Source organism: Wyeomyia smithii, chromosome 3, assembly GCF_029784165.1.
Source record: "Wyeomyia smithii strain HCP4-BCI-WySm-NY-G18 chromosome 3, ASM2978416v1, whole genome shotgun sequence".
Taxonomy (NCBI): domain Eukaryota; kingdom Metazoa; phylum Arthropoda; class Insecta; order Diptera; family Culicidae; genus Wyeomyia; species Wyeomyia smithii.
In genome coordinates, this window is record NC_073696.1 from 75,315,420 (window position 1) to 75,327,848 (window position 12,429).

At 43.1% G+C, this 12,429-nt stretch overlaps 1 long non-coding RNA gene across 1 annotated transcript in view; it reads left to right on the plus strand.

The window, feature by feature from the left end:
* Positions 1-12,429, plus strand: part of LOC129731080 (uncharacterized) — a 134,193-nt gene that overhangs the window by 54,025 nt on the left and 67,739 nt on the right. The window contains exon 2 of the long non-coding RNA XR_008728972.1: positions 7,808-7,854. This is a non-coding gene — a long non-coding RNA (uncharacterized LOC129731080). The remainder of the gene's footprint in view (positions 1-7,807; positions 7,855-12,429) is intronic.

Consider the following 12,429-nt stretch of genomic DNA (forward strand, 5'->3'; position numbering starts at 1 on the left):
CTTGCTTGTCCCTGGTACATGACAGGAGCCGACACGTTTCGGTTTTCCATTCCATCAAGCAGCTCTTCGCCTCCGCAAAAATACGCTCCCATGACTGACGTTTTTTTAGCAGTCTCTTTTCAGCGGCTTTTGCTGCTCGATATCTCCCTCCGCTCTGGCGTGTCACAGCCGTATCCAACATGTGACATCTGACGCGGTCATCCGTCGCTCGCTGGCACTTAGCGTCGAACTACTCATGGTAGTTGTTGCAGCTCATCCAACACTTCTCGCGCAATGGTGCTGATCATATTGTGGATATGTCTACACTGTTCGTTTATGTTTAGATTCAAGTTGCTCATCGATCCGCTCATCAACTTTCACTCCTATAGTTGATAACCGCCGGATGTTTAAACTGTAACTTCCTAGTGTCCTTTGATTTCAATACGTTGGACAACTGGGCGCAGATCTTGGATATCACGAGATAGTGATCCGAGTTAACATTTGGTCCTCTGGACGTCTTTACGTCTGTAGCGACTGAAAAGTGACGATCATAGTTCAGAACATGGTCGATCTGAGAGGGATAAATGCTACAGATAACTTCTGCCTGCAACGAAATTGATAATCCTCAGGCCATTATCGTTCGTAGTAGAGCGGAAGTTTCCTCTACCAATTACGGGGTGGAAGAAGTCTTCCTGCCCGACCTGCGCATTTGTATCTACGATAACAATCTTGATGTCATGTCCTGAGCTCTTACTCTACGTCTTCTCAAGGTGATCATCGAACCCCTCTTTCTCGTCATCAGGTTTATAATTCATCGGTGCGTATCACTGATCGGTCCCTATCTAATGACGCGTTTCATCTGTTTTCCAATAAGCACGTAACCTCCTCTTTTTGCTTTCACGCTGCTACTGTTGTAGATGTGGTGCCTAAATGCAGTGTCCGCAATAGGATCTACAGCCTGTAATTCACGTTCTCCTGTTTTTGGCCATCGCAACTTTTAAATAGCTTCGACCTCCACATTTACCTTCCACAGCTCTCTGGCCTGGATACCTGCCCGTGTCGTTTCGAATAAATCCCTTACATTCCAAGTACCAAGTTACAATAATCGTTGTCCTTCTTAGATCGCCTAGGTTCATGCCGATTATTTCGTTCCGTATTATCATCTGGATTGTTAATAATAATGCCGATTCGGCATTTCACCTTTTTAGGGCTGCGATAATTAGTCTCACGACGGGGCTGCCGTTATAAGTATAGCTAGCAAGACACCGCATTTCATGATTCAGCCGCCCGGTCCGGATCACACGCTGTTGTACGCTGCCCTTAACATGAAGAGACAGTCGCATACGACCCCTCTTCCTAGTCAGTTTACGACCAAAGTTTCGACTGGAGGTTGGTTATACGATCTCCGCTGAGGTTACCTCCTGGAGGTTGGGATAGAAGTTGCTGAACAGAGGTTGATGAACACAATAGAATCTCAAGTGACACGTGTCCTGCTAATCTGAGACGGCGGTCACAATTCGGTCATAAAGTTTTACACGGCTTTCTGTTTCTATATATTAACTGAAAGAGTGCAATTTTCTGAGCAAAACATAGTTTTTAAAAAAAGTTTATCGTTGTTCTTCGATTTTTTAATGAAAAAATAAAAACTGCTCGTAATGCCTTTAATGTCATTTCTCCCATATAACATACATGGGCATTAATCAGAGGTATACTGCTCATAGAAGCATAAGAGTCCCATATGACTTTCAGGCAAATTTTAGTTTATACTGTCAATGTATCTAATTTTACTCAAATTTTCGTATGCCCTAATAAAATTTGAATGTTTGTTCTGAAAAATACTGAAAAAATACCAAACCTTGTAAGTCCCATATTGAAAATAAAGGCATATGAGTGGCATAAGTTTAGCCTTCTAAGCATCTGGAATGAGTGGAATTAAAGTGTTCAGTTGTGAGGCCTTACGGTCTGTATCGATTCCTAGTGAACTGTTTGATGATGATGATGATTGTAGACTCTATCTCGAACGAGTTTTCATCTATCGCTTTAGTTACTTTTTGGTAAGTAACATGGACCGGTCCATGTTGCAATCTGTTAAAACCAAAAGATCATATTGCAACTCATATGATCCAATGTGGCCATTTCAAAAAAAAATTGAATTGAACAAACTGTTTACATGAGATACACAATAAGGAATGATAATAAATGCCTTGGCCGTCTTAGAATGCGTGGAGACTGATATGCTTTTATTTTTTATATATAGAGAGAAAATAAAGGTAAACGAGTCCCATCATTTATTTACAAGCCTGGAAATCATGTAAAAGTTCTTAGAACTCATGGAAATATATAATGTTCCACCTCATAAACATACAGTTGAATAAAACATACTTTTTGTTAAATCATAGTTATCTGCATCAGATTCAAGATTAGAACTTCAATTGCGATTTTCTCAATTGTGTGCATTTCCATATGGGACTCTCATGCTTTTATGGGCAGTATAGGTGGTGGTTATAGTCGTAAACTGCCCCATTACCTCTAAGCGTTCTTCGAAGCTCTCGTTTAAGAACCATGGCAGTTATGGGTGTAAGAGGGCCTTGCAGCACTGTCTCGTATGATGTCGAATAACTCAGCGGTGTTTGGCAACAAGCATAAACGTCCATGCTTAGGTTTGGTGGGTTAGTGTGGTCTGAAGTGCTAGATACTAATAGTTGTCGTTGAAAACTGGATAATACAATGCAATCTGTGTCTTGTCCGGCATGACGTCTATCAGCATCGTCATCAAGGAGGACAAAGATTGCTTCGACCAACGTGACTAAAACGTACCAAGGTACCGGTACCAAAAGACAGCGGAAACGGACCGATTTTGTGAAGAATAGATAGACGCATCGACTTATCCTGGTGGTATCTGGATGGATTCTCCAAGCAGTATCAACACAGATTTGAGCATGCCGGGTCCTCCATGTATCCCGAGTGCGTGGATGCGAAAGAGACTGCTGAGCATGTCTTCTTCGTACGCAGTCGTTTTGTGCGTGCGCGAAGGAGTAAAAACGCCTAATTCCAATGCCGTTGGAAGTGCTGTTTCGAGCTGCTTCTCGTAATTTTAGCTGCACGGAGACTTCGTATCTACTTGGCATACAGCCGAAAGTTTTAGGCGCAAAATTACTACTACTGCGAAATGGTCCAATCAGATGTCCGCACCTCGGTAGGTGCGTACGTTGAAAGTATTGAAGAGAAAGCGGCCGTTATTGAGAACATAGATGATCGGGGTATTATCAGGTGGTCTTGTGGATATATTTGCGGGAAAAGAAGGTGTGCGTAGTATACATAATAACAGAATGAAGCCAGTGGCGAATGATTTGTTGTGCCGCTGGTCTAGTAGTACTGACATCTGCGACCACAGATCCTTTTTATTTTTTTTTCTTTCTGACGAAGTTGCTGCAGCGTTAGGAAATGGCAGATCCGGTCGTCACCTGGGATATTCGGCGATCGAGTTTAGATGCCTGTATCGAGTTGAATGGCTTTATGAAGACGAAGTACATAAAAGGAAGCGGTTCGCGAGAAGACAGTGCTCACCTTCCACCTCGAGTTCAAGTTGATAGTGATGAAATCGAGGTGGTCGATGAGTTCGTTTATATGGGCCACTAGTAACTGCTGACAATGATACCAGCAGAGAAATTCAACGGCACATTATGGTAGGAAATCGTGCATACTTCGTTCTCCGGAGGACGATTCGATCGAGTAGAATTCGTCGCCGCACCAAGTTTGCAATCTACAAGACGCTGATCCGACAGCTACGGGCATGAGACATGAACTATGCTTGTGGAGGATCAACGCGCCCTTGCGGTCTTCGAGCGGAAGGTGTTGCGTACCAACTTCGGTGGATTGCAGATGGAGAACGGAGTGTGAAGAAGGCGAATGAACCACGAACTACAGGAGCTGCTTGGGGAGCCAAATATCGTTAACACCGCTAAGGTTGTCAAATTGCGGTGGGCTGGGCATGTTGTAAAGATATCGGACGACAGCCAGGCAAAGATGGTTCTTGAAACTAATCCGTCAGGGACGAGACGGAAAGGTGCACAGCGGGCAAGGTGGATCGATCAGGTGGAAGACGACCTGCGGAGCCTACGCAGACTGCAGAGCTGGCGAACTGCAGCCATGGACCGAGTGGAATAGAGACGACTGCTTGGTAAGGTAAGGTATGCAGTGTTGCCACACGTACAGATTTATCTGGAAAGGTACAGATTTTTTCGTTTATTTTTGGTACAGATTCTGTGAGGTGCAGATTACAGATTTTTGTCAAAAGGTACAGATGGTTACGGATTTTTTAGAGGGTCCAATAATTGAACTATTATTTTTTCTCGGTGCACATTCACTTGGAAAACAAAACCAAACATTTCTATAAAGCTCGATGTGAAGGGCCAACCCGTGTTTTGATGCAAACGTTGCTGTTGTCCTGCTTCCCTTCTTGGAACAATTGAAAACATATTCCAAATTCAATTAAAATATGTATTAACTTGGTCGTTGATAACAAGTTATTGATTTAAACTTGTAACTTCTGTAACTTTTTTATGATTAAAAAAAGTTAAGCTTCTATGCAACATAACATTTCTTTAACAGGTACAGATTTTGGTACAGATTTTCGGAAGAAAAAGTACAGTTGAAAAAGATTTTCACCCTTCCAGTACAGATGAAAATGTGGCAACACTGAAGGTATGGCTTCATGTTGTAGCCTTGGTCGTTGTTGATGGTTCCTTTTCGTATTTTTTCATTGTCCGTAATTACCTTTACTTACTACTGGCCAGTCTCGTGACGAGGCTGCTTTCTTAAGTAAAACTGACGAGTCACTGCATCAACCACCCACACCTGGTAAGATGTTATGACACGCCACCCCTGACAAGAGAAACTAGACCCGTACGCTCTGTTTCTCAGTTCGCATGCAACTACATGAACGAACGATTAGTTATCGGCGTAATATTTCAACCCAAGATTCTTTTTTGAATTCTGAATTGTTGGTTTGTGAAAAACACAAAAATGGCTAACCAAAATGTTCCAGAGTTTTGGGAGTAGGAAGCTTGTTTGCTCAGCAGTCCTCGGAGGTGATGACTTCGTTAGTCCGCGACATGTTGAAACGACCATGCAGCAGGTTTCGGAAGCGAACACTACCGTTATCCGCATAATAGCCCTATGTAAAATTTTGTGTTCCCTTGTTTATTTTTTTTGCGAAAAGGGGTCAATTTTGGCATGCTCTTCAAGAATAGCCATTAAAATCGAGGTTGTGGGAATCACGCCTTACTTTTTTAATGAATATTCTTGAAGAGCATGCCAAATGGACCCATTCTCGTAAAAAACAAGAACACATCCAGATTTCACATAGGACTGTTATGCGAATAGCGGTAGTACAGTCGTCAATAAAACAATCAACGTTTTCGAATGAAATTATTGAATCATACCAAATTGTTCGAAAGAAAACGATTCACCAGTGGTTGAATAAATAATTGCTTTCAAAAAATAATTTTAGTAGAATGATTACCGCTCGAATACTTAATAAAATCTCCTTCGACACTCTGATGGTGCCTTTTTATCGACAAAAAATACAATCACATCAATGGGCTCAGTATAAAATCTCCATCTTCGTATGCTTACGGTAATAATCCGGAAAATATGTAAGTCATATTTTCAATTTTCAATACCCTATCATCATTCTGAACGCTACTCCTATCAAACCGTTCCACTTACATCATATACGACTACTACTACTACTACTACTACTGTAACGATTCTCCTTGAACCACAATTCTTTTGTTCGACTATTTCTCCCAAGGCGAATAATATCTTACACCAGAGTAAGTTTATTTTACCAACGAAACGGCGGTGGTAGTATTTTTTGCCTTTTCCCCTGACTTCCCATATTGCAACAATATCGGGGCAACTATAAGGTAAAAGTTATTCCTTTTTAGCGAAGCAGGAAAAAAACTATCGAGAAAAAGTTCATCCCCATGCTCTTCCATTACGCTATTCAGGCGCCGTTACTCAACGCCGCCGTGTACTGTGAGAAAAGATTTTCCCACCACAAAGTTCGAACCCTGCATTGCGGGTGCTACCACATGGGGCTACAAGCCAAGCGCGTCGGCGATGGCTTCAAAGGTGCCCGAACTGGCGCCGCTCTCAAACGGATATGTAGCATGTATGACGCATATAGCTGGCACATCTTTCCAATCTCGTCTGGGCACATTTGACTTTTTATCCTTACATCCTCTTTACGCGGCTCTTTTGTGTGCCTTTTGTACCGTGTTGTACCGTGTTTCCAATTTCCCGACAGGAGCGCACCGAGAACAAGATTGTTCATCTTATCCGAGCAAACTGGGACGCGTTCGGATTTCACTTTTTTCTTTTGGATATGGACAGAGGAAAAAAAAACTTTTTCAACCTAATGGATGCGATAGGTTTTGGCTTTGTGTGTGTTTTTACTAGCGCGACCGAAGATAACAGCATAGGCGATAGCGAGATCTGTCGTTTTCTATCCATTCATTCTGTCGAAAAAGGAGTCGGGGCTCCGCAAAGCTCAAGTATTCTCCCGGAACTAAAAGGAGATATACGGGAAATATATAACTGCGGGGAAAACTTTCTTAGCATAAGTCTACGCTCTAACGATAGAGATGTCATGTTTAAATGGAGGCTTTGAGTGCTTGAACGAAAAAAAAAAATAACAGCAGAACTTGGGCTCTCATTTCACTGTATATAAAATGTGTCAGTAAACGACGCCGAACTTTTGTCAACTGATTATCGAAACGGTGATTGGATCTCCTATCTTAACGCACGACGCCAATGTAACATATAAAACATCGAACTAATATGGTTCGCGTGTTCCAATTTATTTCTTTCAACAAAATGTTTTATTTTCCTCGACAGAAACTCTATCAAAGTGACAGTCCAATTTAAGCTTACTCGTATTATGGAAACAAGTTTCCCGATTTTGGGCTCCTGTATAGTAAATTTCTTCCCTAGCTTGCCGTTAAATCTAGACCAAGTGGTTCCGAGAGGCATGCCGCCCAACATCAATCAACCAGCCAACGCTCGGGAAAAGCGAGTGAGGCTAGCATTCATCCCGAGAAAAAAAATACGTTTTCAACTTGAAAACCGGGAAATGCCTTTTTGTAACAGGAAAGCCGAGTACCGTAAAAAGTTCTAAGAAAAAAAAATAACTTGAGAAAGCCGCTACCAAGTCGTGGTTTCTAGTCTGGAATCCCATGTACCCGTGCAAGGTAGAACAAAAAATTGCAAACGCTTTCCCGGTTTCTACCATGGTAAGAACCTCTCCATACTAGAATCCATTTGGTAACATTTTTTTAACAAATTTCGAATCTCGACCCACATTCGACGGCAATCCTGCGGAAAGAAAAAAGCAACTGTTATTTCTTTTTTTTTCTGTTTGCATCTCTTAAGCTTTCAGTAACCGTGGTAAAAGGACACATTTGGACTCGTTGGCACACAGCGGAAAAGAATGTTTGGGAGGATTTACTCTGGTTATTCGTACTGGTACTTGCTGGAATTCGCTTTGCTGTCCTCGTTCTTTCATCGCAAGTCAGCAAGCAGGTATTCCAGACATTAACTGCCTGTTGGTTTAAGTAAAAAAAAAAGCTTTTCATAAAAGTGTGCGGCATTGTTTGGAATAGTTCAAACAGATGCACTGTGTATTAATTTTTTTTTTTTTGGGAGGTGTGAGAAACTTTTGGGTTAACTGTTTATGATATAAAACATATTTTCAAATCGTTGCATCGTTGACTTGTAGTTGATATTTCTGTTAATTTATTTTTTTCATTTCCTTTAATTCCAGGCTGTTATCATCATATACAGTGACAGATTGCGGCTCATTTAAAGCAGGTAGGTTCGAAATTCAAGGATATTTACACAAAAAAAAAAACAGTCACCAACCTGTCACCGGCTTGAGTGCAGGGTGTAAAAATGCGCACATCATTTGAAATCCGACGACAATCATCAAATTAATTTTCGCTGATTGATACTCTTTCAGTTGCAAACTTGTTTCGTGTTGAAGCATCCAAGCAGGAAAAATTCCGTTATTGGTTTTTCAGCTCACGCAGCAGTGAAGTCTCGATATGGCGGCCCTCTTTGTATCAAAGCTAACAAATTCACCTATCAGCGAGGAAGTGTTGTACCTTTTACGTGCTGAACATTCTTTCTCGCCTAGGTCGACCGGATTCCGTGACTATTATCCGCTCAAAAGTATAAAACTTTACGCCGCCGCTTGCTAACAGTCGAATGAACGAGCATGATGAATTGCATTTTTGTGTTGGGCGAATATTGCTCCGTAAAATGCTTCATATTGTAATTTAGGTTATGGTTGGAAATAAAACAAATCTAGCGCCGGTTCGCTAGTTGCATAACAATCACACGGTCTAGGCGTGCTCAGAGTGTATTTATTGAAGTTGTAATAAGGTTTTACTCAGCAGCAAAGAGTTTGATTTTGAAAAAGCTAAAATTAATTGGACTTTGCTGGTACTTTAACGATGCTTGAAGTAAACAATGGAATGCAATATCATTGGTATTAAACACGTGGCATGGTCAAAAACCATGTAATATGAGTATTTCTGGAAACGGATTGATGTTCGGAGCTTAGAAATCAATCTAAGACGCCATTATAAAATTCAGGATGATATCATCCGATTTATAAAAAAAAACAGTCTAAAAACAGTCTTGGCGCCCAACTCCGGCCTTTCCGGAGTTATCCTGTGTCCCAGATCCTGATTATCAGCTGATGCAGACAGGAAGCCAACCTATCCGGCTATTCTCATACCGTCTTGGTCCTCTACCTCTACGCCATTCAGGTGTTCATTGTAGTGAGATTCCTCCATCTTTATCCCGAGTCGTTTCAGCTCACGACACAAAACCTAAATGCGTGTTTTGTAAAATCTACGTGTTTCTTGAGCACGCCACAGCCGTTCCATTTCTTCACACTCAAACTCTTCCAGAAGCCACTTTTATTCCCGGTAAAGATGGGTCTGCTGTCTTTGATTCTGTTTGTATCGACTCACGTTATGTACGGATCCTTTGCTATAACATCAATGCCTGCGCTGCTTTTTTTCTCGTCTTGAATCGTTTGACACTCCTCGTCGAACCAAGTGTTACGTCGATTCCTCACGACGAATCTGAATGATTGCTTTCACGGTGCTCCAGAGGAGCTTTGGTAAATTCTTACTCATCCGACTGCCTCTAAGCTTCGCGCGTCCTTAGTAGCGAGAGCGAGGAGTTTAAGTCGCTCCAGATCATACTGTGACACGGACGGTAGTGGATGTTGACAATCGAAAGTCTTTGGCGCATTTTGATCATCAGGAGATAGTGGTCAGAATCGACTTTTGCACAACGATAGGTTCGGGCGTCGATAATATCCGAGATGTGCCTTCCATCATTCAAAACGTGATCGATTTGTGGTTCAGTTTGTTGTCGTAATCTCCAGGTGTATCGATATGGGAGGCTATGCTGACAGTAGGTACTACGTATGGTCATGTTCTTGGAGACGGCAAAGTCAATGAGTCGAAGGCCGTTCTCGTTCGTGAGCTGGTGTGTGCTGAACTTTCCAATACTTACTTTACTTTGTTGGCTAACGGAACATTCACCGGTCTAGGGCCGAACGAATTAGAGATGTCCAGTTTCTTCTGTCTTGGGCAGCCGTTCTTCAGTCTCCTCGTACACCAGCAGATCATGCATATTCTTCCATCGCGCGCATCCACCGCGTACGACGCATACCACGGAGTCGGCGGTCTCTTTCTGGTTCTCTACTGAAGATAGTTTTGGCGGCTCTCTTATCAGGCGTTCTGGCTACGTGTTCAGCCCGCTGAAGCCTGCCCGCTGTATTACCTTCAGCATGCTGATATACATGCTTGTACACCTGGTAAAACTCGTGATACATGCGTCTGCGCCACACTCCCAGTTTACCGCCAAGTATCGATCGCAGAACATTACGCTTTAAAACTCCGAGCACTCTTCGATCAGCTACCTCCAGCGTCCATGCTTCATGTCCGTAAAGGGCCACCGGGAGTATCACCATCCTATACAGCTCTAGTTTTGTGCTAGTTTGCAAACTACGGGACCCTTGCTGGGTAAGTAGTTCGTAGAAGACCCTGTTTGCAATTAACTCGTCGTTTCACTTCACCAAGATAAAAGAATTTATCAACAACTTCAAATTTTTTCCCATCTATCTCCACCTCAGCACCAACACCACAGGAACTCCCCAAAATCAAAAAGCATGTGAGATTTCGTGATTATCGTACCGTTTCTTTGCACTTTTGCTCTTCGTACTGCACCTTCAAGGGCGAACAGTAATTGTTGAACAGTTAGTTAGAGAGCACATCCCCCTGCTTCAGTTCATCCAACGTTACGAATGCGGCTGATGTCTCGCCAGCTATCCGCACGCATGATTTCGATCCCTCTAGCGTTATACGAATCATCCTAATTGGTTTTATCGGGAAACCGTGTGCCAGCATTATCAGCCACAGCTCGTTTATTTTCACTGAATCGTATGTCGCCTTGAAATCTATAAACAGATGGTGAGTCGGTAAGTTGTACTCCAGGAACTTATCGAGGATCTGTCGCAGGGTGAAAATTTGATGCGTCGTGGAACGCCCCTGTCGAAAACCAGCCTGGTATTCGCCAACAAAGGATTCCGTTAACGGTCTCAATCTGAAGAGCAGGATACGGGAGAGCACTTTATATGCGGAGTTAAGCAACGTTATGCCTCGATAGTTGCCACAATCCAATCGATGGCCCTTCTTATAGATAGGGCATATGAGGCCTTCCAACCAGTCGTTCGGCATTTGTTCATCCGCCCAGATCCTTAGTATTACCTGGTGGATCGCATAGTACAGCCGCTCGCTTCCCGCTTTTAGAAGTTCTGCCGGGATACTGCCCTTCCCAGCGGCCTTGCCATTTTTCAGCTCCCTAATTACCTTTTTCACCTCCTCCTGTGTTGGTGGCTCCACAGTTTGTTCATCACTCATAATCGTCATCCTGTTTCTGCTCTGCTCATTCGACAACCGTGCTCGGATCTTACAAACGACGAGCTAATGGTCAGAGTCAATGTTTGGTCCCCGAAAAGACCTAACATCAGTAACATCGGAAAAGTGCCGACCGTCAATCAGTGCGTGATCAATGGCCTCTGGCCGCGGCAAAGTTTATCAGCCTCAGGCCGTTTTCATTGGTTGACGAGTGGAGGCTATGCCTTCCAATGACCGGACGGAAGAATTCCTCCCTCCCAACCTGTGCGTTTGCCTCTCCAATGATGACTTTTAGATCGTGTTTTGGGCACTCGTCATAGATTCGCTCAAGCTTGTCATAGAGCATTTGTCGTCTGTTGGTGCGTAGGTGTTGATTGAACTGTAGTTGAAGAACTTACCCTTAATCCTCAACACGCATATACGATCATCTACGGGCCTTCACCGGATGACTCTTGTTTTCTGATTTCCCAGTACTACGAAACCGACGCCCCGTTCCGCTGCTTTGCCGCAACTGAAGTAGAAGTGGTGCTTGAAAGAAGTTTGTGCAATAGGGTCTGCTGTACGGAATTACCTTTTTCCGCAGTTTGGCCGCCGTACCTCCTGAATCGCTGCGATTCCGACTCCCTGCCGTTGTAGTTCTCGAGCAAGCAAACCTGCCCGTACCGGTTCATTGAGAGATCGAACGCTCCAAGTACTCAATTTTCAATGGTTTACCTTAACCTTTTTTCGTGTTCGTGGCCTAGATCTTTGCCGATTGATCCATTCAGTATTTCTAATTTCGTTGTTCGTGGTTGAAGAACGGTTTCGGCATGCTACCTTACCAGGGTTGCGATACCTACATCCTGCTGATGGGGTTTCCATCTTAGGTGTAGCTGGCGGTTTTTTCTGTAGGAGACTCAACCACCGCGACCATTGGTAGTAGATCTATTGTGGTATGCTCCGCCTTAATCTAGGTGCATTCAATTTCGGCGCATAACTATTATTGAGTTGATGTCCAGAAGGATTTAGGAATCCTTTACCGAGGATACGCAGTCTGCGTTGTATTAATACTCTGCATTCACAAAGTAGGTGTTCAGAGGTTTCATTCTCAAGTCCGCAGATGCGGCATTTTCGTCGTTAAGTTTTCCCATCTTCTTCAGATGGTACTTACTCGGACAGTGACCAGTGAAAAGTCCTGTTATCGTACTTAGTAGGTCTGTTTTATTGAGCCTAAGTAGCGTCATGGTTTTTGTGTAGTTTGGTTTTATAAATTTTTTTGATTGCCGTAAACCAGATACAGCATTCCAATTTTTACTTATGACCATCCTCTCCCACTCATCTAGTTTTATTTTTAAAGCTCTTGATGAGACGCCACAGGAGGGTTCTGGTCCTGTAAAATTTTCAGAAGTAGCTGGCGGGTTACAGCATTCCCTAATTCAGCCGCCCGCTCCGGGTCAGACGTTGTTGT